At 36.8% G+C, this 25,121-nt stretch overlaps 1 pseudogene; it reads right to left on the reverse strand.

The window, feature by feature from the left end:
• Positions 1–13,780: 13,780 nt before the first annotated feature.
• LOC101331503 (glyceraldehyde-3-phosphate dehydrogenase-like) lies at positions 13,781–14,775 on the reverse strand (annotated as a pseudogene).
• Between the last annotated feature and the right edge of the window lie 10,346 nt (positions 14,776–25,121).

Raw genomic sequence — 25,121 nt, forward strand, 5'->3', positions numbered from 1 at the left:
ATATATAAACAAAGAGAAAGCTGAGCTGGCAATATTAATTACAGACAAAATATATTTTAAGATAGAGACCATTATATGGAATTAAACCAATTTTTTGGTAATACATAATTTATAAAGATGTATCATTCTTTTGCTCAACTGAAGAATATAACAAAACAAGCAAATTTAGAAATTCAAAGAAAGTTTGATGACAGTTCAATCACAGAGATATACTTACTATGCATGGTAACACTTCTCAGAATTTGATGATGAAGTAGAGAAACTAGGCTTATAGATGGTATGAATTATGCAGTTAATAAGCTTGAAAAATATACATCTCACCTTTAGAAACAGAGAATACACTTACTGCTTATGTAACATAAAACTACATACTAGTTTTCAAAGAAAATCTAAATAAATTATTTGAAGTTGAATAATTATGCTGTGAGTATAATGTGGTATTGGGTGGGCCAAAAAGTGCCTTTGGTTTTTTAAGTAAAAATAAAAGACACATTTTTCATTTTCACCAAGAACTTTATTGAACAACGTATTCACTCTTTTATTCCACTACCTTCTGCCATTTTTCAGGCAACTTCATAATTCCATCTTCCCAACATTTTTTATCTTCTTGAGCAAAGGACTGTTCCAGGTGCCTTTTACAGTCTTCCAGGGAATTGAAATTTTCTCCATTCAGAGAATTTTGTAAAGACTGAAATAAATGGAAATCTGAAGGTGCAATGTCTGGTGAATACGGCAGATGAATCAGAACTTCCCAGCCAAGCTGTAACAGTGTTTGCCTGGTCATCAAAGAAACAGGCAGTCTTATGTTATCCTGATGGAAGATTATGAATTTTCTATTGACTAATTCTGGATGCTTTTCATCTAATGTCGCTTTCAGTTGGTCTGATTGGGAGCAGTACTTGTTGGAATTAATAGTTTGTTTTTCTGGAGGGAGCTCATAACAGAGGAGTCCCTTCCAATCCCACCATATACACAACATCACCTTCTTTGGATGAAGACCGGCCTTTGGTGTGGTTGGTGGTGGTTCACATTTCGCTTGCTCCATGCTCTCTTCTATTCCACATTATTGTACAGTATCCACTTTTCGTTGCCTGTCACAATTTGTTTTAAAAATGGAACGTTTTCATTATGTTTAAGTAGAGAATTGCATGCGGAAATATGGTTAAAAAGGTTTTTTTCGCTTAATTTGTGTGGAACCCATAACATCAAGGTGATTCACATAACCAAGCTGGTGCAAATGATTGTCAAGACTTGCTTTGTATATTTTGAGTATGTCAGCTATCTCCCGCGTGGTATAACGTTGATTGTCTTCAACTATTGTTTCGATTTGATCGCTATCAACTTCAACTGATCTACCTGACCATGGAGCATCGTCCAGCAAGAAATCTCCAGCACAAAACTTCACAAATCACTTTTGACATGTTCGTTCTGTCACAGCGCCTTCTTACACTGCACAAATCTTTTTGTGTGTTTCAGTTGCGTTTTTACCCTTCTTGAAATAATGAAACATAATATGCCGAAAATGTTGCCTTTTTCTTCCATCTTCAATATTAAAATGTCTGCAAAAATTCACCAATTTTGATGGGTTTTTTTACATGCATGCTGATATGACAGCTGTCACATACAATCTAACAAAATTGTTTCGAATGAAGTTAAAGACAACTAAGTATTACTAGAGCCATCTTACAGAAAAAACAGAATGAACCTTTTGGCCCACCCAGTAAAACTGGAAATATATCATTAAGAGAAAATGAATCTAAACACTTAACAAATTTTAAAATGAGTACAACTTTCAGGGTAAAAGGGAAATCACAGCTGAATTACAGACTGTATATGTAGCAATTGATATGAAAATATGACTTGTCAAAACCTAAGTGATGTGGACAAACCTACAGTCAGTAGAAATGTCATAACCTGTAATGCTCTTTAAAAAAATATATATTTATTTATTTTTTGGCCGTGGCACAGCATGTGATATCTTACTTCCTCAACCAGGGATTGGACCCGAGCCCCCTGTGGTGTAAGCACGGAGTCTTAGCCACTGGACTGCCAGGGAAGTCCCGCTTTTAAATAAGAAAGAATAAAATTAAATGAGTTAAGCATTCAACTCAAAGAGCTAGAAAAAAAGGATATAATATAATAAATAGATGATTGAATTCTTATAGTTAAGAACAGAAAGTAATTAGAAAGTAAACAAACAAATACATGAATAAGTAACACATTCAGTAGATGTTTGATAAAAATAAAGCTAATTGAATCTTTGAATATGACAATAAAATAGACCCACCTAGGCAAACCGAGGAAAGAAGAATAATATAGCACATTAGGAACGAAAATGGTAACAGAACTATAAATACAGAAGATAGTAATAAATATAAAAATATGTGCAATTTTTTCAATAAATTAGAAAACCTAAATGGAAATAGTTGATTTCCTAGGAAAAATGTAAATTACAAAATTGATCCAAGATGAGGTTGACAGTATTGATAGATCAGTAACCATAGTAGACACTGGAAGTTTTAAGGATTTACTCCGAAAAAGTGCTAGTCCTAGATGATTTTACATGTTTGTTCTTTCAAATATTCAAGTAACAAACACTTTCTATGTTAGTTGATTTATTCTGGAGATTAAAAAAAGGCAGAAAACTCTTCATTTACATAACCCTGATACCAAAACTGAAGAGACCAGAAAACTGGTGACTGATTTTACATATGAATATGGATGCAAAACCCTAAATTACAAATAGCAATCCAGGATTACATTAAAATATACCCCATACGTAGACAAGTTTACCTTCAGGAGTGTAAAGACGGTTCTCATCAAGAATTAATTAGGGTTTCTCTGGTGGCACAGTGGTTAAGAATCTGCCTGACAATGCTGGGGACGCAGGTTCGAGCCCTGGTCCGGGAAGATCACACATGCTGCAGAGCAACTAAGCATGTGTGCCACAACTACTGAGCCTGCGCTCTAGAGCCCGCATGCCACAACTACTGAAGCCCGCATGTCTAGAGCCTGTGCTGCACAACAAGAGAAGCCACTGCAATGAGAAGCCCCGCACATTGCAACAAAAAGTAGCCCCCGTGAGTAGCAGTGAAGACCCAGCACAGCCAAAAATTAAATAAATAAATAAATAGATAAATTTATTAAAAAAAAAAAGAATTGGCTTCCCTGGTGGTACAGTGGTTGAGAATCCGCCTGCCAATGCAGGGGACACGGGTTCAATTCGAGCTCTGGCCCAGGAAAATCCCACATGCCAAGGAGCAACTAATCCCGTGTGCCACAACTACTGAGCCTGTGCTCTAGAGCCCGCGAGCCACAACTACTGAAGCCTGTGTGCCTAGAGCCCGCACACCGCAACCAGAGAAACCACCGCGCATCACAACAAAGAGTAGCCTCCTCTCGCAAGTAGAGAAAGCCCACGCGCAGCAGCAAAGACCCAGCGCAGCCATAAATAAATACATAAATAAATAAAAATAATAATATTAATGTATTAAAGGAGAAAACATATACTCATCCTGAAAGACCCTAAATAAATTTAACAAATCATAAGAACATTCCTTCCTTACTCTTCCTACAGACATGATGATTACTATGTGTCAGGCACTGTACTAGCACTTTTCATGGGTCTATCTGATCTTCACATCCTTATGAAGTAGCTATTACTGGTATGTTCATTTTATAGATGAGGAAACTGAGGCACAGAGTGATTACATAATCTTCCCAAGGTCATGCAGTTAGAAATGGAACCAGTATTCGAATTTAGGCAGTTTGAATCCTGAGTGTGCTTTTTAGCCACTATGCTATTCTGCTGCTTCTTGTTCATTAACAAAGTAATAAAAACTTCCTTAATACGGTGAAAATGTATCCATGAGAAGCCAACAGCAGACATCATACTAAATGGTGAAACCCTGCCAGGCATGCCATTAAGTTCATCAACAAGATAAGAATTACACTCTCATTATTTTAGTGGTTCTAGCCATGCAGTTTTAAGAAAAAAAAATCCAGGCTAAGGTCAGCTGATTAGCAGTGTAATTCCATTTACAACTTTAATTCTCCCTTGCCATGCAGCGTGACATATTCTCAGATTCCGGTGATTAGGACATAGACATCTTTGGGGTACCATTATTCTGCCTACCACAGTACCCTTGGAAATATTGTTACCTAAGAAAAGAACATGAGGATAAGAACAATTGCCACCAAAATCAGTGCTTGCATAGCAATGAGAGCTTAATCTGCCTTGTCTGTTAGTTCATTTTTCAGGAGTTATATCTAGGTGAAGAAGAGAAGTTGAGGGCTGGAAGGAATACGTTTTACACTTAGCACTAATTACAAAGTTGAAACTGGGTTGAAATAGATGCTCTAGTTTTACTCTTAGGTTTTCTTAACTATGTTTCTCTTCATGGTTGCAAATTCCTTCTCATATTATAAAATGCTATCTTGTGGTGTATACTGTATGTTTAGTAGAGAGATGATAAGTTGTGTGATTATAACTCCAGGAGTTATTTCTGCTCACAGTTCACCGATTCTGATTTGCTGTGTGAATAGTTATTATTGAGAGTTACATCAAGCAATCAAGGTGCACATTATTCATTAGAAAATGTTTGGTTAGTATAATTTTGGCTATGGTGCTCCCTAATATTACTTATGTAATATTGTGCATTTACAGTCTCTGATGTGACTATATACTTGGTCTATTACATATTTTATCTTGCTCAAACGGTAAGAAATTGTTAAAGATATTTTCTGGGACTCAATCACATGGGCATTTATTTACTACAAAGCCAGTCTTTTCAGTTATTTTTAGAAGGCATTTAAAATTTTCAGAGTTAATCTTGTTTTTTCTTTTTTCTGAAAATAATTATATAGGACTACCCTATGTAGTGCAATAGAGTAGCCACTGTCCATGTGAGGCTATAAAGCACTTGAAATATGACTAGTCCTAATTGCAGTGTGCTATAAATGTAAAATAAACACTGATTTTGACAACAGTACAGAAAATGTAAAATACCTCAATAATTTTTATATTCCATATTGAAATGATGTTTGGATATACTAGGTTAAATAAAATATACAAAAAACTAATTTCATCTCTTTTTAAAATCTTTTTAATGTGGCTACTAGAACATTTAAATTTACATGTATGGCCCACCTTATTCCAGACTTATTACACTCATATGAGATACTTCTAGCCCATGTTAATAAAATTACATCATCACTATGGAGATGAGAACTTAACTTACAGTACTCAATTGCGTGTGCACGTGTCCAGTTCATCCAAAGATGGAAGCAAACTGTTAAGATACGGATTGAAAAGAACAGGGCTTTGTTTTCATTGCTTGAAATTATATGACATGTCAGAAGACCATTTCTACATACTCTGACCCTGCTTGAGGCGTTCGATGCACATTCTGTACATTTTCATATCTGGAGCCTTGGAGTGACCTCAAGTGTCAGATAAGAATCAAGAAAAGCTGAAAGGTTTTATGTTGCTCCTGAAGAATTTGTCGCATAGGTTGGTAGAGGGTATAATGATGATCAATTTGTGGAGTAACTGTGTTTAAGTCTTGTTTGCTATACACAAGATTGTATTGGCCCAAGAAACTCAGACTTACAGTTTATTTAGGTGTAATCTTAAATATGTGAGAGCTTAGGGAACATAGTATTCTCATTAATGAACGTCCAGGTTATTTGAAATTTCTGTGGAAAACCTATTTTGTTTATATTCTAAAATGTACTAATCCAATTTGATATATTAGTACAAATAGCATAACAAAGGAAATTAAATCTTTGGTAATTGGGGCTCTCATATCGTCTCAGAGCATTCATTCTCGGTATGAATTCTCACATACAGAATATAAAATATAGACAAGTTAGTATAGGAGATGAAATTGAGTATATATTAGACTAAGACCAAGGATCTATATATTTCCTTTTTGGGAATAAATATTTAATAAGATTTAAAACTTTTTCAAGACATCTCTTAAAGGTATTTAGAAATTCTTGTATTTTATAAAACAGCCTTAAGTTTATCAAGGTTTTAATATAGGCCCTCTTTTTGAATTTAAAGATTATCATTGAGAAACAAGAGGAGTGCAGTGCAAAAAGTTGGAATGAAGTAGAACATTAGCTCAAAGCTTGAGCTTATAAACATCAAAGTTTATTATATTTTTAATTAACTTTTTAGTTGGAAGGTCTGAGTCTGGCTTATTTTTACTCTTTCAAGTGTGTGTGGATGTTCTATGGATATGTGGATATGTGCCTAAGGTAGTCAAATATATTTATATGTATGCTAAATTCTATCCTGAACCTCCTTGTTTAAAAAAAGATGTATCCACATTCATTCTGTTTAGGAAAGGAGACATGCATTGGAGATTTTTTTCCTCATGCTCCTATTATAATTAATTCTTTTTTTTTTTTTGATAATGGGGAACTGAGATGGTATAGGTAAATGAAATCTATAGACCTTGAATCTTACTTTTGTTATAAATATCATATCTTCCCCTACTAAATATTTATAAGGTCTAATAACATGCAGGAAATTTAAAAATAATTTGAGTTAATTTACAGTATTTTCTCATTTCTTTTCCATGCTTTGCCAGAGGTATTCCTGAGCAACATAGTGTGCTAGTCACCTTTAACTAAAACTTGGCTTTCCCCGAAAGACACCAGTGCCCTCGCAGTTCTCTCTAATGGAGATATCCCATCTTCCATGCATTTCGCTCATGGTAGAAATCTCAGTCATTCTTTTGTTCTTATCCTACTCATATGGATACCATCTCCCATAGGTTTTTATTTTAGACATGTCTACTTGAGTTTACTCCCTCTTCTCTACCTCTGTATATCCACTAGTTCAGATTTCTTTGTTTCTTCCCTAGATTGTTAAAACAGACTACTAACCTGACTCCCTGCAACCAATTTGTTCACTCTCTTCACCTTCCAACTGTCTTTAGAAAGAGCTCTCATTATAAAATACTGACCCCAGGGACTTCCCTGGTGGTCCAGTGGTTAAGAATCCTCCTTCCAATGCAGGGGATGCATGTTCGATCCCTGGTCAGGGATCTAAGATCCCACATGCCACGGGGCAACTAAGCCCACGCACTCTGGAGCCTGTGTGCCACAATGAAAGATCCCACATGCTGCAACTAAGACTCCATGCAGGGCTTCCCTGGTGGCGCAGTGGTTGAGAATCTGCCTGCCAATGCAGCGGACATGGGTTCGAGCCCTGGGCTGGCAAGATATCACATGCCGCGGAGCAACTAGGCCCGTGAGCCACAACTACTGAGCCTGCGCGTCTGGAGCCTGTGCTCCGCAACAAGAGAGGCCGTGACAGTGAGAGGCCCGTGCACCGCGATGAAGAGTGGCACCCGCTCGCTGCAACTAGAGAAAGCCCACGCACAGAAATGAAGACCCAACAGAGCCAAAAATAAATACATTAAATTAAAAAAAAAGACTCCATGCAGCCAAATAAATATTTTAAAAAATAATTAAAAAATAAAAAATATAAAAACAATAATAAAACACTGACCCGATCCAGAAACATGCGTAGTATCTTTCTGATAACCCTCTAGGTCCACAGTGCTTATAGGATAAAGGCTAAGCTTCTTGGCATGTTATAAGGCTCTTCACAATCTGGAGCAAACCTGTCTTTTCTCCTTCATATTCTATTGTTTTTAAAAAAACTTTCCTTGAAAAATACTTGATAATTTTGACTATTCAAACAATTCAGAGGCGACTAATTATTTTTGCATGCATTTTTCTATGTTAATGCAAATGTTTAACATCAGTATAATGGGACTAATAACAGTCTCTGTCTTATAGTTGTGTGGATGTAAATGAGTCAATGTATGTAAAGCATTTAGGATATTGACATATTCACACAATATTATGCAACTTGCTTTTTTCATTTAATATGTTTTCAAGGTCAGTACATATAAATCAAACTTACTTGTTTTAATAGTTGCATAATATTCCATGGTGTAGATAAATCCTAATTAATTTTTCCCTTTTTGATGGGCATTCATGAGCTTTCTCTTTTTTACTATTAAAATTATACAGTAAATATTTTTGTGCCTGTAGTCTTCATATTAATACTTTTATTTCATAGGCATCTAGAGGAAGTTGCAGGAAAAAGATTGTGAAATTAAGTCATTATGGGATCTATATACCACCAATTATAGACAATACTAAAAAAAAAAAGTGATTCTAGTGCCAGAATAGAGAAATTGGTGAATACAAGAGAACCCCTAGAAACAGACCAACAGTACATACTGGCTTACCTTCAAGATATTGTCAGTTCGGTTCCAGACCACTGCAGTAAAGCATATATCGCAATAAAGCAAGTCACATGAACTGTTTTTGTTTCCCAGTGCATATAGAAGTTATGTTTATACTGTAGTCTGTTAAGTGTACAATACCATTATATTAAAAAAGCAATGTACATACCTTAATTGAAAATTTCTTTATTGCTAAAAAATCATAACCATCATCTGAGCCTTTAGCAAGTTGTAATCTTTTTGCTGGTGGAGGGTCTTACTTCTGTATTGATAGCTGCTGACTGATCTGGGTGGTGGTTGCTGAAGTTTGGGGCGGCTGTGGCAATGTCTTAAAATAAGACGGCAATGAAGTTTGCCCCATCGATGAACTCTTCCTTCCATGAACGATTTCTTTGTAGCAGGGGGTGTTGTCTCATAGCATTTTACCCATATTGTAACCTTGTTGCTGCTTTATCAACTAAGTTTATGTGGTATTCTAAATTCTTTGTTGTCATTTCAACAGTCTTCACAGTGCCTTCACCAGGAATAGATTCTGTCTCAAGAAACCACTTTTGTTGCTCATTCATAAGAAGCACCTCTTCACCTATTCAAGGTATATCATGAGATGGCAGCAGTTTGGTCACATCTTTGGTTTCTACTTCTAATTCTAGTTCTCTTGCTACTTCTACCACATCTGCAGTTATTTCCTCCACTGAAGTCTTGAGCCCCTCAAAGTCAGCCATGAGAGTTGGAATCAACTTCTTCCAAATTCCTGTTAGTATTTTGACCTCTTCCCATGAATCACAAATGTTCTTAATGTCTTTCAGAAGGTGAATCCTTTCCAGAGGTTTTTTTTTTTTTAACATCTTTATTGGGGTATAATTGCTTTACAATGGTGTTAGTTTCCTCTTTATAACAAAGTGAATCAGCTATACATATACATATATCCCCATATCTCCTCCCTCTTGCGTCTAAGTCAGAAGGTTTTCAATTGACTTTGCCCAGATCCATCAGAGGAATCATTATCTATGGCAGATTTAGTCTTATGAAATGTATCTTAAATAATAAGACTTGAAAGTTGAAGTTATTTCTTGATATGTGGGCTGTAGAATGGATGTTGTGTTAGCAGGTGTGAAAACAACATTAATCTTATTGTACATCTCCATCAGAGTTCTTGAGTGACCAGGTGTATTGTCATTGAGCAGTACTATTTGGAAAGGAATCTTGTTTTCTGAGCAATTGGTCTCAACAGTGGGCTTAAAATATTCAGTAGACCACGTTGTAAACAGGTGTGCTATCATCCAGGCTTTCTTGTTCCATTTATAGAACATAGACAGAGTAGATTTAGCATAAGTCTTAAGGGCCCTAGGATTTTCAGAATGGTAAATGAGCATTGGCTTCAATTTATTTTTAATTAATTAATTAATTTAAAAAATTGAAGTATAGTTGATTTACAGTTGGCTTAAAGTCACCAGGTGCATTAGTTCCTAACAAGAGAGTCAGCCTGTCCTTTGAAGCTTTGAAGCCAGATGTTGACTTCTCCTCTTTAGCTATGAAAGTCCTAGATGGCATAGTCTTCTAAAGTAAGACTGTTTTGTCTACACTGAAAATCTGTTGTTTAGCACAGCTACTTTCATTAGTTATTTTAGTTAGATCTTCTGGATAGCTTGCTATAGCTTCTACATTAGCACTTGCTGCTTCATCTTGCACTTGTGTTTGTTGGTTTTTAAAATGTATTTATCTATCTATCTATCTATCTATCTTACTGGAATCTTAGTTCCCTGACCAGGGAACAAACCCAGGCCCCCTGTAGTGGGAGTGCAGAGTCCTAACCGCTGGACTGCCAGGGAATTCCCTCATCTTGCACTTTTATGTGATGGAGATAGAGTCTTTCCTTAAATCTCATGAACCAACCTCTGCTGGCTTCAAACTTTTCTTCTGCAGCTTTTTCACCTCCCTCTCAGCCTTCATAGAATTGAAGAGAGTTAGGGTCTTGCTCTGCATAGGTTTTTGCTTAAGGGAATGTTGTGGCTCATTTGATCTATCCAGACCACTAAAACTTTCTTCTTATCAGCGGTAAGGCTGTTTCACTTTTTTATCATTTATGTGTTCATTGGAGTTGCACTTTTAATTTCCTTCAAAAACTTTTCCCTTGCATTCACAATGTGGCTAACTGTTTAGTGCAACAGGCCTAGATTTTAACCTATCGTGGCTTTTGACATGTCTTCACTAAGCTTAATCATTTCTAGCTTTTGATTTAAAGTGAGAGATGTGTGATTCTTTCTTTCACTTGAACACTTAGAGGCCACTGTAGGGTTATTAATTGTCCTCATTTCAATACTGTGTCTTGGGGAAGAGGGAGGCCTCAGGAGAGGGAGAGAGGTGGAGAATGGCGGTCTGTGGAGCCGTCAGGACACGTACAAGATTCATCAAGTTCACTGTCCTATGTGGACATATTTCTTGATGCCCCAAAACAATTCATAGATCATCATAACAAATATAGTAATAAATAAGAATTTGAAATATTGTGAGAATTACTAAAATGAATTGCAGAGACATGAATTGAGCAAATGCTGTTAGAAAACAGTGAAGATAGACTTGTTCAACACAGAGTTGCAACAAATCTTCAATTAAAAAGAAAAGCAAGTCCATTCTCTACGTCTGTGTCTTTATGCCTGCCCTGCCACTAGGACACAGTGGGGGAAAGGGAAGCTGGGACAAAGCAAGAGAGTAGCATTGACATATATACACTACCAAATGTAAAATAGATAGCTAGTGGGAAGCTACTGCATAGCACGGGGAGATCAGCTCGATGCTTTGTGACCACCTAGAAGGGTGGGATAGGGAGGGTGGGAGAGAGGCTCAAGAGGGAGGGGATATGGGGATATATGTATACATATGGCTGATTCACTTTGTTGTACAGCAGAAACTCACACAACATTGTAAAGCAATTATACTCCAATAAAGATATAAAAAAAATCAGTATCTGCAAAACAATAAATTGAAGTGCAATAAAATGGGGTATACCTGTATAAAAATTTAGTTTAAGGTAAAGTTAACACTTGAAAGAAGCAGGAAGAGGAAGAATGATTCAATAAAAAATCCTGAAAAAGTGTTTTAATTATTGAGAGGGAAAAAAAGTTCAGTTCCTTACCTCATACGATTTAGCTCCCCTGCCCTCATCTGGGCCTGTTGCCTCTAATCCAGAGACTATGTGTTTTATTCATTTCAGGGGATAAATCTCCCATTCTGCTGTTTCAAGAAGAAGCAATCTGAGAACCTGACTGATTTAGATTTTCAACGGATGTTGTTGGATATTTGAATATTTCATTCCTTTTTATTGCTGAGTAGCATTCCATTGTATGAACATATCACAATTTTTTTTTTTTTTTTTTTTTTGCGGTACGCGGGCCTCTCACTGTTGTGGCCTCTCCCGTTGCAGAGCACAGCCTCCGGACTCGCAGGCTCAGCGGCCATGGCTCACAGGCCCAGCCGCTCCGCGGCATGTGGGATCTTCCCGGACCGGGGCATGAAACCGTGTCCCCTGCATTGGCAGGCGGACTCTCAACCACTGCGCCACCAGGGAAGCCCCATATCACAATTTTTTAAATTGATTTACCTGTTAATAGACATTTGGGTTATTTCAGTTTGGGGCTAGTATAAATAAAGCTGCTATGTATATTTATGTATAAGTCTTTGTATAGAAACATGCTGTCATTTCTGTTGACTAAATATCTAGAGTGGAATGACTGGATTGTATGGTAGTTCAGTGTTTGAGAGTTGTGGTTGATTTACATCCCTGTCAACATTGGTATGTGAAGTATTCTTAATCAGCACCATTGTAATAGATATGAGTAGTATCTCATGGTTTTAATTTGCATTTCTCTCAAGACAAATGATGTTGAGCACCTTTCCATGTTCTTACTTGCCATGTGTATATCTTCTTTGCTGAAGTATCTGTTCAAATTCTTTGCCCATTTTTTTTTAAGGTCATTGATTTTTTTTATCTATTATGGATCAAAGAATAGAAAAGAAAATGTGATTTGCAAAATTTTTCTCCCAGTCCCCATTTCCTTTTCATTCTCTTAACAGTGTCTTTGAAGAACAGAAGCTCATAATTTTGTTAAAGTCCAATTTGTCAAATTTCCTTGTGTGGGTTGTGCTTTGGTATTAAAATCTAGAAAATTTTTTGCTTAATCCAAGGTCACAAAAATTTCCCTGTACATTTTCTTGTAGAAGTTTTATGGTTTTAGGTTTTGCTTTTAGATCTATGATTTATTTTTAAGTGAATTTTTGTATATGGTGTGGTGAGGATATACAGTTTTGTTTTGGATATGGTATGGCCTAAGGATATCCATTTGTTCCAACACAATTTTTTGATAAGACTGTTCGTTCTTTAATGAATTGCTGTTGCACCTGTGTCAAAATCACTTGCATATATGTGTAGGTGGACTTTCTATTCCTCTGTTCTCTTCAAATAATCTATCTTTAATACCATACAATGTCTTGTTTACTATAGTTTTATCATAGTCTTGAAGTCAGGTAGTGTAAGTATCCAACTTTGTTCTTCTTTTTCAGAGTTGCTTTGGCTATCCTAGGTCCTTTGTATTTCCATATGAATTTTAGAATTAGTGAATTTCTACAATAAAAGCTTGCTGGGATTCTGATTGCATTGTATTGAATCTAAAGATAAATCTGTGGAAAATTAACATCATAAAAATATTTAGTCTTCTGATTCATGAACTTGATATTATCTCACCATTTGTTTAGGTCCTCTTTAACTTTTCACAGCAATATTTTGTAGTTTTTAGTGTACAACTTTGTACATATTTTGTCAAATTTGTTCTTAAGTATTTAATATTTTTCTTGATATTGTAAATGATATTTAAAAAAATTTTGATTTCTAATTGTTCTTTGCTAGCATATAGAAATATAGTTGACTTTTACCTATTGAGTTGTTTCTTGCAAACTTGCTAAACACACTTTTTTGGTTGTGTTTTTTTTTTTTTTTTTGAGTAAGGTTTTCCTTTTTTTTAAACATTTTATTTTGAAATAATTTTAGATTTATGGAAGTATTATGAAGAAAGGTCAGAGTTCCCTATATTTTTTACAGAACTTCCCCTAATTAAACACAATTTTAATTTTAGTAGCTTTTTTTGTAGATTTCATGGGATTTTTTACATACATGACTGTGTTGTCTTCAAGTAAAGATAGATTTTCTTCTTTCTTTACAATCTGGATGTCTTTTATTTCCTTTTCTTTTCACTGCATTTCTAGCCACTACATTGGCTAAAATCTCTGGTACAAAAAAGTTTTTTGACTGCATACATTATAGTTATTGGTGGTATATGACAAGGTAGGGCTCTCTGAGCCCCTCCCATTCTTTAAGTGGTCTGAGATTGAAACTGTATTGAGAATGGGAGATTCTCAGTGTGTTGGGGGATTGAGTTGGGGCAAGGACTCCCCAGCAGCTGAGCATATCTCTATTCCTCTCATGTTCTCGCTGTGGCTGGTGGCCCAGAGGGCTTTTACTCCTTGGAGGCCATGTGGATCATCAGTCCACTGCCCTATTACTGTAGCCAAATCCATGGTCCTACCAGGAAATGAGCTTGACAAAGTGGTTATTGAGGGCAATGCAAACCACGGTATCAAGGGTGAAAGAGTGGGTGTCACTGGTAAAGTTGCAGGAGACAGCAAGATTTTCAGTGTAGGCCAGGATGCTCTTTAGTGGGCCCTCTGATGCCTGCTTCACCAACTTTTTGGTGTCATTATATTTGCAACTTTCTCCAGATGGCAAGTCAGATCTATGATCATCATACTGTTGGTGGGGACACAGAAGGCCATGCCAGTATGCTTCCACTTCACCTCAGGGATGACTTTGCCAACAATCTTGGCAGTGCTAGTAGATGCCAAAATGATGTTTTGGGAAACCCTGTGGCTGTCACTGTATAGTTTCCCAGAGGGGCCATCAATTTTCAGTCTTCTGGGTGGCAGTGATGGCATTGACTGTGGTCATGAGTCCCTCTATGATGCCAAAGTTGTCATGGTTACCTTGGCCAGGGGTGCCAGGCAGTTGATGGTGCAGGAGGCATTGCTGACAATCTTGAGGGAGTTGACATACTTCTCATGGTTTATGCCCATCACAAACATGGGGGTTTCAGCAAAAGGGGCAGAGATGATGACCCTTTTGGCTCCACCCTTCAAGCGAACCTTAGCTTACTCCAAGGTAGTGAAGACATGAGTGGACTTCACCATATATCCAGCAGCAGCATCACCCCATTTGACATTGGCAGGATCTCATTACTGGAAGATGGAGATGGACTTTTCATTGATGACAAGCTTCCCAGTTTCAACCTTGACTGTGCCATCAAACTTGCCATGGGTAGAATCACATTGAAACATGTAGACCATGAAGTTGGGGTCTATGAAGGGTCATTGACGGCAACGTTTTCACTTTGCCAGAGTTAAAAGCAGCCCTGGTGACCAGATATCTGATACAGACAAATCCATTTACTCCAATCTTCACTATCATGTCTTAGCGATGCAGCTGGCACTGCACAGGAAAATCAGCTGTCTGTTGAATGAAGAAAAACAGAGAGCCTCGGGAAACAGACATAACTTGCCCTGTTCTTGATCTTAAGGGGAATACATTCAGTCTTTCATCATTAAGATTATGTTAGCTATAAGTTTTTTGTAGATGTATTTTATAGGTTGATGAAATTTCCTTCTATTCCCAGTTTAGTAACAGTTTTTATTAGGAATTGATGTTGGAGTTTGGCAAGTACTATTTCCATATCTGTTGAGATAATAATGATTTTTCTGTTTTAGTTTGTTAATATAGTAATTTATGAATGTTAAAACAAATTTGCATTCCTGAAATAAACTCCATTTCATCATGGTGTAGTGTTCTTTTCATATATTGTTGGATTCAACTTGCTAGAATTTTGCTGAGAATTTTTGCTTCTGTATTCACGAGTCATATATTGATCTGTAGTTCTTTCTTGTCATATGTCTTTGGTGTCATAGAATATTAGGCAGTATTTGTGGCTCTTCAATATTTTGGAATGATTTTTGTAGAACTGATACTATTTCTTCCTTAAATATCTGGCGTAATTCCCCATTGAAACCACCTGGACCTGGACGTTTTTATTTTGTTTTGTGGGGAATGTTTTGTAACCACAAGTTCAAGTTCAGTTTCCTTAATAGATGTAGGGCTATTCAGGTGATCCTATTTTTAAAAATGAGTTTTGGTGGTTTGTGTTTTTCAAGAAACTTGCCCATTTCATCTAAGTTTTTTAATTTATTGGTATAAAGTTATTAAAAATATTTTCTTACTGTTCATATTTTTAGAATACTTAGTGATATTACCTCTCTGCTCCTAAGTTAGTAATTTGTATCTTCTATTTTAATCCTTATCAGTTTGCCTATAGATTTTTAAATTTTATAGAGTATTTTAAAGAATCACTTTTTGATTTCATTGATTGTCTCTATTGTTATCCTGTTTTCTTTTTCACTGGTTTCCTTTCTTCTGCTTACTTTGGGGTTAATATGCTCTTCTTTTCCTGTTTCTTAAAGTGGAAGCTGAGGTCATCAATGTGGGACCTTTCTCTGATCTATCAGTGTCATTTTAATACTATACATTTTTCTTTAGGTACTACTTTAGTTGCATCCCCGAAGTTTTGATATTTTGTGTTTTCTTTCTCTTTCAGTTGTAAATACATTCCAAAATCTTTTTGATATCTTCTTTGACTTATGTATTATTCAGTTTCTAATATTTGTGGATATTAAAGATACCTTTTGGTGAACGATTTTTAATTTAATTGGAGTCAGAATATAGTTTTGTGATTTGAATCTTTTATTTTATTTTTAAAATTTTTTAAACATCTTTATTGGAGTATAATTGTTTTACAATGGTGTGTTAGTTTCTGCTTTATAACAAAGTGAATCAGATATACATATACATACATCACAATATCTCCTCCCTCTTGCATCTCCCTCCCACCCTCCCTATCCCACCCCTTTAGGTGGTCACAAAGCACAGAGCTGATCTCCCTGTGCTATGCGGGGGCTTCTGACTAGCTATCTTTTTACATTTGGTAGTATATATAAGTCTATGCCACTCTCTCATTTCACCCAGCATACCCTTCCCCCTCCCAGTGTCCTCAAGTCCATTCTCTATGTCTTTATTCCAGTCCTGCCCCTAGGTTCTTCAGAACCATTTTTTTTTTTTTTTTTTAGATTCCATATATATGTGCTAGCATACGGTATTTGTTTTTCTGTTTCTGACTTACTTCACTCTGTATGACAGATTCTAGGTCCATCCACCTCACTACAAATAACTCAATTTCGTTTCTTTTTATGGCTGAGTAATATTCCACTGTATATATATATGCCACATCTTCTTTATCCATTCATCTGTCGATGGACAATTAGGTTGCTTCCATGTCCTGGCTATTGTAAATAGAGCTGCAGTGAACATTGTGGTACATGACTCTTTTTGAATTATGGTTTTCTCAGGGTATATGCCCAGTAGTGAGATTGCTGGGTCCTATGGTAGTTATATTTTTAGTTTTTTAAGGAACCTCCATACTGTTCTCCATAGTGGCTGTATCATTTCCATTCCCACCAACAGTGCCAGAGGGTTCCCTTTTCTCCACACCCTCTCCAGCATTTATTGTTTGTAGATTTTTTGATGATGGCCATTCTGACTGGTGTGAGGTGATACCTCATTGTAGTTTTGATTTCCATTTCTCTAATGATTAGTGATGTTGAGCACCCTTTCATGTGTTTGTTGGCAATCTGTATATCTTCTTTGAAGAAATGTCTATTTAGGTTTTCTGCCCATTTTTGGATTGGGTTGTTTTGTTTATATTGAGCTGCATGAGCTGCTTGTATATTTTGGAGATTAATCCTTTGTCAGTTGCTTCATTAGCAAATATTTTCTCCCATTCTGAGGGTTTTCTTTTTGTCCTGTTTATGGTTTCCTTTGCTTTTCAAAAGCTTTTAAATTTCATTAGGTCCCATTTGTTTATTTTTGTTTTTATTTCTTTAGGAGATGGGTCAAAAAGAATCTTGCTGTGATTTATGTCATAGAATGTTCTGCCTATGTTTTCTTCTAAGAGTTTTATAGTGTCTGGCCTTACATTTAGGTCTTAATCCATTTTGAGTTTATTTTTGTGTATGGTGTTAGGGAGTGTTCTAATTTCTTTCTTTTACATGTAGCTTTCCAGTTTTCCCCGCACTACTTATTGAAGAGACTGTCTTTTCTCCATTTTATATTCTTGCCTTCTTTATCAAAAATAAGGTGACCATAGGTGCGTGGGTTTATCTCTGGGCTTTCTATCCTGTTCCATTGATCTATATTTCTGTTTATGTGCCAGTACCATACTGTCTTGATTACTGTAGCTTTGTAGTATATTCTGAAGTCCAGGAGCCTGATTCCTCCAGCTCCATTTTTCTTTCTCAAGATTGCTTTGGCTATTTGTGGTCTTTTGTGTTTCCATACATATTGTGCAATTTTTTGTTCTAGTTTTGTGAAAAATGCCATTGGTAGTTTGATAGGGATTGCATTGAATCTGTAGATTGCTTTGGGTAGTATAGTCATTTTCACAATGTTGATTCTTCCAATCCAAGAACATGGTATATCTCTCCATCTGTTGATATCATCTTTAATTTCTTTCACCAGTGTCTTATAGTTGTCTGCATACAGGTCTTTTGTCTCCTTAGTTAGGTTTATTCCTAGGTATTTTATTCTTTTTGTTGCAAAGGTAAATGGGAGTGTTTTCTTAATTTCTCTTTCAGATTTTTCATCATTAGTGGATAGGAATGCAAAAGATGTCTGTGCATTAATTTTGTATCCTGTTACTTTACCAAATTCATTGATTAGCTCTAGTAGTTTTCTGGTAACATCTTTAGGATTCTCTATGTATAGTATCATGTCATCTGCAAACAGTGACAGTTTTACTTCTTCTTTTCCAGTTTGGATTCCTTTTATTTCTTTTTGTTCTCTGATTGCTGTGGCTAAAACTTCCAAAACTGTTTTGAATAATAGTGGTGAGAGTGGACAACCTTGTCTTTTTCCTGATCTTAGAGGAAATGGTTTCCGTTTTTCACCATTGAGAATGATGTTGGCTGTGTGTTTCTCATGTGTGGCCTTTGTTATGCTGAGGTATGTTCCCTATGTGCCTGCCTTCTGGAGGGTTTTTATCATAAGTGGATGTTGAATTTTGTCGGAAGCTTTTTCCGCATCTATTGAGATGATCATATGGATTTCTCCTTCAATTTGTTAATATGGTTTATCACATTGGTTGATTTGCATATATTGAAGAATCCTTGCATTCCTGGGATAAACCCTACTTGATCATGGTGTATGATCCTTTTAATGTGCTGTTGGATTCTGTTTGCTAGTATTTGTTGAGGATTTTTGTATCTATGTTCATCCGTGATATTGGTCTGTAGTTTTCTTTTTTGTGCCATCTTTGTCTGGTTTTGGTATCAGGGTGATGGTGGCCTCATAGAATGAGTTTGGGAGTGTTCCTCCCTCTGCTGTATTTTGGAAGTGTTTGAGAAGGATAGTTGTTAGGTCGTCTGTAAATGTTTGATAGAATTCACCTGTGAAGCCATCTGGTCCTGGGCTTTTGTTTGTTGGAAAATTTTTAATCACAGTCAGAATTTCTGTGCTTGTGATTTGTCTGTTTATATTTTCTGTTTATTCCTGGTTCAGTCTTGGAAGGTTGTCGTTTTCTAAGAATTTGTCCAATTCTTCCATGTTGTCCATTTTAGTGGCATATAGTTGCTTGTAGTAATCTCTCATGAGCCTTTGTATTTCTGCAGTGTCAGTTGTTACTTCTCCTTTTTCATTTCTAATTCTACTGATTTGAGTCTTCTTTTTTTTCTTGATGAGTCTGGCTAATGGCTTATCTTCACAGAGAACCAGCTTTTAGTTTTTTTTGATCTTTGCTATTGTTTTCTTCATTTATTTTTCGTTTATGTCTAATGTGGTCTTTGTGATTTCTTTCCTTTTGCTAACTTTGGTTTTTTTTTTTTGTTCTTCTCTAGTTGCTTTAGGTGTAAGGTTAGGTTGTTTATTTGAGACGTTTCTTGTTTCTTGAGGATTCTATTGCTATAAACTTCCGTCTTAGAAGTGCTTTTGCTGCATCCCATAGGTCTTGGGTCATCCTGTTTTCATTGTCATTTGTTTCTAGGTATTTTTTGATTTCCTCTTTGATTTCTTCAGTGATCTCTTGGTTATAAGTAGTGTATTGTCTAGCTTCCATGTGTTTGTGTTTTTTACAGAGCTTTTTCTGTAATTGATATCTAGTCTCATCGCACTGTGGTCAGAAAAGATACTTGATACAATTTCAATTTTCTTAAATTTACCAAGGCTTGATTTGTGACCTAAGATATGATCTATCCTGGAGAATGTTCCATGAGCACTTGAGAAGAAAGTGTATTCTCTTGTTTTTGGATGGAATGTCCTATAAATATCAATTAAGTTCATCTTGTTTAATGTGTCATTTAAATTTTGTGTTTCCTCATTTATTTTCATTTTGGATGATTTGTCCATTGGTGACAGTGGGGTGTTAAAAGTCCCCTACTGTGATTGTGTTACTGTTGATTTCCCCTTTTATGGCTGTTAGCATTTGCCTTATGTATTGAGGTGCTCCTACTTTGGGTGCATAAATATTTACAATTGTTATATCTTCTTCTTGGATTGATCCCTTGATCATTATGTAGTGTCCTTCTTTGTCTCTTGTAATGGTCTTTATTTTAAAGTCTATTTTGTCTGATATGAGAATTGCTACTCCAGCTTTCTTGTGATTTTCATTTGCATGGAATATCTTTTTTCATCCCCTCACTTTCAGTCTGTATGTGTCCCTAGGGCTGAAGTGGGTCTCTCGTAGACAGCATATATATATGGGTCTTGTTTTTGTATGCATTCAGCCAGTCTGTTTCTTTTGGTTGGAGCATTTAATCCATTTACATTTAGGATAATTATCGCTATGTATGTTCCTATTACCATTTTCTTAATTGTTATGGGTTTATTTTTGTAGGTCTTTTCCTTCTCTTGTGTTTCCTGCCTAGAGAAGTTCCTTTAACATTTGTTGTAACGCTGGTTTGGTGGTGCTGAATTCTCTTAACTTTTACTTGTCTGTAAAGGTTTTAATTTCTCTGTTGAAGTTGAATGTGATCCTTGCTGTGTAGAGTAATCTTGGTTGTAGCTTTTTCCCTTTAATCACTTTCAGTATGTACTGCCTCTCCCTTCTGGCTTGCAGAGTTTCTGCTGAAAGATCACCTGTTAACCTTATGGGGATTCCCTTGTATGTTAATTGTTGTTTTTCCCTTGATGCTTTTAATATATTTTCTTTGTATTTAATTTTTGATAGTCTGATTAATATGTGTCTTGGCATGTTTCTCCTTGGTTTTATCCTGTATGGGACTCTCTGTGCTACCTGGACTTTTTGAGTCTTTTGTTTCCCATATTAGGGACGTGTTCAACTGTAAAATCTTGAAATATTTTCTCAGTCCCCTTCTTTTCCTCTTCTTCTGCTGGGACCCCTATAATTGGAATGTTGGTGTGTTTAATGTTGTCCCATGGGTCTCTGAGAGTGTCCTCCATTCTTTTCCTTCTTTTTTCTTTATTCTGCTCTGCGGTAGTTATTTCCACTATTTTATCTTCGAAGTCACTTATCCGTTCTTCTGCCTCAGTTATTCTGCTATTGATCCCTTCTACAGAATTTTTAAGTTCATTTATTGTGTTGTTCATCATTGTTTGTTTGCTCTTTAATTCTTCTAGGTCCTTGTTAAACGTTCTGGTATTTTCTCCATTCTTTTTCTAAGAATTTGGATCATCTTTACTATCATTATTCTGAATTCTTTTCCAGGTAGACTGCCTGTTTCCTCTTCATTTGTTTGTTCTGGTGGGTTTTTACCTTACTGTTTCATTTGTTGTGTGTTTCTGTGTCGTCTCATTTCGCTTCACTTACTGTGTTTTGGGTCTCCTTTTCGCAGGCTGCAGGTCCCTAGTTCCCGTAATTTTTGGTGTTGCCCCCAGTGGCTAAGGTTGCTTCAGTGTGTTGTGTAGGCTTCCTGGTGGAGGGACTAGTGCCTGTGTTCTGGTGGACGAGGCTGGATCTTGTCTTTCTGGTGGGTAGGACTGCATCTGGTTCTGTGTTTTTGGGTGTCTATGACCTTATGATTTTAGGCAGCCTCTCTGCTAATGGATGGGGTTGTGTTCCTGTCTTGCTAGTCGTTTGGCATAGGGTTTCCAGCACTGTGGCTTGCTGGTCGTTGAGTGGAGCTGGGTCTTAGCCTTGAGATGGAGATCTCTGGGGGAGCTTTCACCATTTGATATTACATGGAGCCGGGAGGTCTCTGGTGGACCAATGTCCTGAACTCGGCTCTCCCACATCAGAGGCCCAGCTCTGACACCCAGCCAGAGCACGAAGACCCTGTCAGCCATATGGCTCAGAAGAAAAATGAGAAAAAAAGAAAGAAAAATAAAATAAAGTTATTAAAATAAAAAAATTATTGAAAATTTAAAAAATTAAAAAGTAAGAAAAAAAAGGAAGAAAAATACAATGGACAGACAGAACCCTAGGCCAAATGGTAAAAGCAAAGCCATATAGACAAAATCATACAAAGAAGCATACACATACACACTCACAAAAAGAGAAAAAGGAAAAAAATATATATATATTAAAAAAAAGGAAGCGAACAACCAAATCAATAAACAAATCTAATGATAATAAAGTCTAAATAGTAAAGTAAAATAAACGTAAAACCAGAAACAAATTAGATGCAGAAGGCAAACCTCAAGTCTACAGTTGCTCCCAAAGTGTACTGCGTCAATTTTGGGATGATTAGTTGTCTATTCAGGTAATCTACAGATGCAGGGTACATCAAGTTGATTGTGGAGATATATCCGGTGCTTCTGAGGCTGCTGGGAGAAATTTCTGTTTCTCTTCTTTGTACTGCTCCTGGCGTTCAGAATTTGGCCCTGCCTCTGCGTGTAGGTCACCTGAGGGTGTCTGTTCTTCGCTCAGACAGGACGGGGTTAAAGTAGCAGCTGATTAGGGGGCTCTGGCTCACTCATTTGGGGGGGTGGGAGGGGTACGGAATGTGCGGAGAACCTGCAGTGGCAGAGGCCGGTGTGATGTTACAACAGCCTTAGGCACGCCGTGCGTTCTCCTGGGGAAGTTGTCCCTGGATCACAGGACCCTGGCAGTGGCGGCCTGCACAGACTTTTGGGAAGGGAGGTGTGGATAGTGACCTGTGCTTGCACACAGCGTTCTTGGTGGCTGCAGCAGCAGCCTTAGCCTCTCACGCCTGTCTCTGGTGTCCACGCTGATAGCCGTGGCTCGTGCCCGTTTCTGGAGCTCATTTAGGCGGTGCTCTGAATCCCTTCTCCTTGCGCACCCCGAAACGGTGTTCTCTTGCCTCTTTAGTAGGTCCAGATTTTCCCCAGACTCCCTCCCGGCTAAGCTGTGGTGCACTAGCCCCCTTCAGGCTGTGTTCACGCAGCCAACCCCAGTCCTCTCCCTGGAATCTGACCTCCGAAGCTTGAAGCTCGAGCCTCACCTCCCAGCTCCCGTCCGCCCCGGGTGAAGGGGGCAGACAAGCCTCTCGGGCTGGTGAGTGCTGGTCGGTACCAATCATCTGTGCGGGAATCTCTCCGTTTTCCTCTGCATCCCTGTTGCTGCGCTCTCCTCCGTGGTTCTGAAGCTTCCCCGTGTCGCCCAACCCCCGTCTTCACCAGTGAAGGGGCTTCCTAGTGTGTGGAAACTTTTCCTCCTTCACAGCTCTCTCCCAGAGGGGCAGGTCCCGTCCCTAATTCTTTTGTCTGTGTTTTTTCTTTTGCCCTCCCCAGGTACGTGGGGGAGTTTCTTGCCTTTTGGGAAGTCTGAGGTTTTCTGCCAGCGTTCAGTAGGTGTTCTGTAGGGGTTGTTCCGTACATAGATGTATTTCTGATGTATTTGTGGGGAGGAAGGTGATCTCCAAGTCTTAGTCCTCTGGCATCTTGTATGTCTCCCTTCTGAATCTTGTAGATTTATTGAGATTTATGATCCACAATATGGGATATATTGGTAAATGTCTTGTGTTCACTTGAAAAGAATATGTATTCAGGTATTATTGGGTAAGTGTTCTATAAATGTCAGTTATGTCAAATTGGTTGGTAGTGTTATTTAATTCTTGTATACCCTTAATGATTTTCTGTTTACTTGTCCTATCAATTATTGAGAGAGACGTATTGAAATCTCCAGGTGTCAGTGACTAGGTCTCTCTCTCTTTGCAGTTGTATCAGTTTTTTGCTTCATGTATTTTGAAGTTCTGTTGTTAGAGGCAAAAAACACTTAGGATTCCCATATTCTTCAGATAAATCGACATCTTTGTCATTCTGAAATGATTTTCTTTATCCCTTGTAATATTCTTAGCTTCGAAATCTGGTTTGTCCAATGTTAATATAGTTATTCAGCTTATTTTGATTAGTGTTAGTATGATTTTTCTGTCCTTTACTTTTTTTTCTATTTGTATCTCTATATTTAAAGTGAATTTCCTTTAGTAAGTATATAGTTGGGTCTTACTTTCTTTAATCCAGTCTGATGATTTTTCTTTTTTCATTGGGGTGCTCAGACTATTAATAGTTAATGTAATTATTGATATGGTTATGGTTATTGATATGGTTAAATCTGTCATCTAACAATTTGCTTTGTATTTGTCTTACGTATTCTTTGTTCCTCTTTTCTGCTTTTTTTTTCTTTTGCCTCTTTTGGATTTTTTTTAATGATTTCATAAATTATTTTAAATAAGTACATTCCATTGTTTTAACACTTCTGTTTTACCTGTGGCTTATTTATTCATTAAAAATAATCCTTTATTTGATTTTTAAATTTATATAATTTAGCACACATTTATTAAATAGCTGTTGTATTCAGTACTTAGAGAAAGAGTTATTGGAGTAGGTGAATCTTGATCACAGCTTTGAAGGAATGGTAAGGTATGATTGGTTAGAGAATCTATTGTAGGTTAGTAGAAGGGCATGATTAAAGGCACAGCGGTGGAAATTAATAGAGCAAGATGGGTGAGCTAGCAGGAGGAACAAAGTATAAAAATTTTAAGAATGTAATAGGAGATTGAAAATGCTTCAAGGATTGATTAAAGAAAAGGATTGGTAAAAACCTAACAATCTTAATGAAATTGTAAAACATATGCACATTTTATAACTTTACTTGTTTAACTGTCACTTTTTTTATTCTCAGGAAGTAAGCTACCATTAAAGAAAAAACCACTGAATTGAAATAAGGTTAAGATCAAAATAATGTTAAATCCTTACAACTGACTAATTATATTTGGCCATTAATTTCTTCAAGACCTTTTTAATTACCAAATAAATTGTTTAACTCTTATGTAACTTGATTGTTTTTTTTTAACAGTTTCCTGTTTTAAATTGTATAATGCTCTCTCTTGGTTTTATTTACTCTTGGACAACTCTCAATGTCCTTCATATAACCTTTTTCCTGTGCTGGACCCTCCAGTATTGTTAATATCCATGGTTCTATTGTCTGTCCCATATTTTTCTTTCTTTCTTTTTCCTCACAATGTACTTTCATATAGTTCTCTGACAGTTTCAGTGAGGGCTGGGAGGTTTTCAGATTTTGAGCTGCCTTGAACTTTGGACTGTCTACCCAAGTCAGGTTTGATTTTTTTTTTTAACCAGTGATTGATAGATTTTAATTAATATCAACCTTTGAGAAAAGGTTTCACCTTGGCCCCATATACAAATTATCCACTGAGGTATTTGAGTCTGATGGCCTCCCTCTTAAAGAGTCTGATATCAGGCACTCCCTTGGTTTTACCTTCTATTTAATA

This window comes from Tursiops truncatus, chromosome 11, assembly GCF_011762595.2.
Source record: "Tursiops truncatus isolate mTurTru1 chromosome 11, mTurTru1.mat.Y, whole genome shotgun sequence".
Lineage (NCBI taxonomy): Eukaryota > Metazoa > Chordata > Mammalia > Artiodactyla > Delphinidae > Tursiops > Tursiops truncatus.